The sequence below is a fragment of the Suillus fuscotomentosus genome (genome assembly GCF_016647785.1).
Source record: "Suillus fuscotomentosus strain FC203 chromosome Unknown F5891scaffold_575, whole genome shotgun sequence".
In the NCBI taxonomy this organism is placed as follows: Eukaryota; Fungi; Basidiomycota; class Agaricomycetes; order Boletales; family Suillaceae; genus Suillus; species Suillus fuscotomentosus.
The window spans coordinates 15,888-18,114 of record NW_024540087.1 but is presented as its reverse complement, the minus strand read 5'-3'; the positions used below and the strand labels follow the sequence as shown (position 1 = coordinate 18,114).

The 2,227-nt window shown below is 48.9% G+C and overlaps 1 non-coding gene across 1 annotated transcript; it reads right to left on the bottom strand.

Moving 5' to 3' along the window:
* Nucleotides 1–692: 692 nt before the first annotated feature.
* F5891DRAFT_t166 lies at nucleotides 693–763 on the bottom strand. Its single transcript has one exon. It is a non-coding gene; the product is annotated as a tRNA-Gly (tRNA).
* Nucleotides 764–2,227: the final 1,464 nt, after the last annotated feature.

Sequence of the window (2,227 nt, the reverse complement as noted above, 5' to 3'; positions counted from 1 at the left end):
GACCGCCTTTTTCTTCTAACAAAGCTACTTGAGATTTCACTGCCAAAGTCCCCCAGTCTGCCTTCGGAAACCCAGGATCAATATCATTCCCAGAGATCCAGACCTACATTCAGAAGTACCAGGATCCTCGGCAAGCTGATACAATTATGCGGGTACAACAGGAGCTAGATGAGACGAAGATTGTCCTGGTAAGCCCTCCCTCATTATGATAATCACTCGATTGTTTTATCGGTGTGACGGTGGTATTGTAGCAAAGACCATCGAATCTGTTCTCCAACGCGGGAGAGGTTTGGATAACCTGTAGCGAGCGATCGAATGCTCTATCCGCACAGAGCAAGATGTTCTACAAGACAGCTAAGAAGGTCAGCAGCTGTCTTTTATGTTTTGGGTGACTCGGTCTGGACAGCCTCACTAGCAAAATTCAGTGTGTGTGATCATGGAACGACTATTTCTTCTCTCCTCGTTCATACTTTTTCTTTGTTGCGGTTGTTGTTACGTCGGACCAGGTAATTAGTAACACATCCGTTAGTTCTGTATTCACAGTCGTGATCGTGTCAGTGTGGCCAGTTTGCTGCGTGTCATGGAGCAAGTCAATTATGGACTGATACCACAGTCTGTAAGTCTAGATTAGCATGCAAATTCTAGCCAAAAATGACACGGCTGAAAACGAAGTAGCCGCGCTAGTCCCGATATGCATTAAGAGGGAATCGAACCCCCGGCGGGTCGATGGCAACGACCCAGGTTACCACTACCCCATTAATGCTTGCGAGAGGACGGTGTATTTAGCTCTATCTACTACGTGGCACTAGTAAATATCTGTCCTCAGGCCACACGGATAATCGGGTGACTTTAACAAGTCGTACGATCGGTTATCGTTTTCCTCGATCCCGAGTAATTTGTTTCGGATCCCATTGGCATATAAAGCCAGCGTGGCTATGGTGCTTGCTTCACGTTCTTCATCCATATCTCCGTTTTCATCCCCCATCACTACCAGATCATCCTTCCTGTAAAATGGTATGTTCTCATCTCATTTTATGTACAGCAGCGTGAATCACACAAAACTTTGCAGCCTGCTCACGAAGCTGTAATTGTTGCTGCGTCCCGTACGCCTGTCGGATCTTTGTACGGATCACTCAAGACTTTGACTGCTCCCCAACTTGGCGCTGTGGCTCTCAAGCATGCTTTCGAGCAGTCAAAAGTTGATCCCTCAGTAGTCGAGGAGATCTACTTCGGCAATGTCGTCCAGGCTGGTGTTGGTCAATCACCCGCACGTCAAGTAGCACTCGCTGGCGGCATGAAGTCCGCATCTGACGCCACGACCATCAACAAAGTCTGTGCTAGCGGTATGAAGTGTATTATGCTTGCTGCCCAGAGCATAGAATCCGGTTACAAGACCGCGGTTGCTGCTGGTGGTATGGAGAGTATGAGCAACGCTCCGTGAGTACACAGTCCAGATTACCACTTTGCACAAGATTTACGGTAACATGTTATTTAGTTACCTGCTTCCCCGCACGAACCCTTTGTTCGGCAAATTCGAGACAAGGGACTCCGTTGAAAACGATGGTCTCTGGGACGTCTCCAACAACTTCGCCATGGGCAACTGTGCCGAGGCTGTCGCAGAGAAGTACGAAATCAGCCGAGAGTCACTCGACGAGCACGCAATCGAGTCATACAAACGTTCTGATCGCGCATGGAAAGCGGGCGCTTTCAGCGCTGAGATAGCTCCCGTCACGATCAAGGGCAAGAAGGGCGACATCGTGGTCAAGGAAGATGAGGAGTACAAGAAAGTCATCTTCGAGAAGGTTCCCTCTCTCAAGTCAGCATTCAAACCAGGCGGTCGCATCACTGCTGCCAACTCTTCAAACCTCAATGATGGCGCCTCTGCTCTGATATTGATGTCAGCAGAGAAAGCACAGGAGCTCGGCGTAAAACCACTCGCCAAAGTGATTTGTAAGTTTGAGTTCTTGTGTAGCTGTACATCGTCTGATTTGTCATTATCTGCAGCATATGCAGATGCGGGTGTTGAACCCATCGACTTCCCCATGGCTCCTGCTGTCGCTCTCCCAGAAGCACTTAAAAGAGCAAACCTGACTGTCGATGACATCGCACGTTTCGAGGTCAACGAAGCCTTCTCCGTTGTCGTCCGTGTTGCTGAAAAGCTTCTACAACTCGATCCTGCAAAGGTCAACATCGACGGGTGAGTTTTTCTACTTTGCGTTCAGGGGCT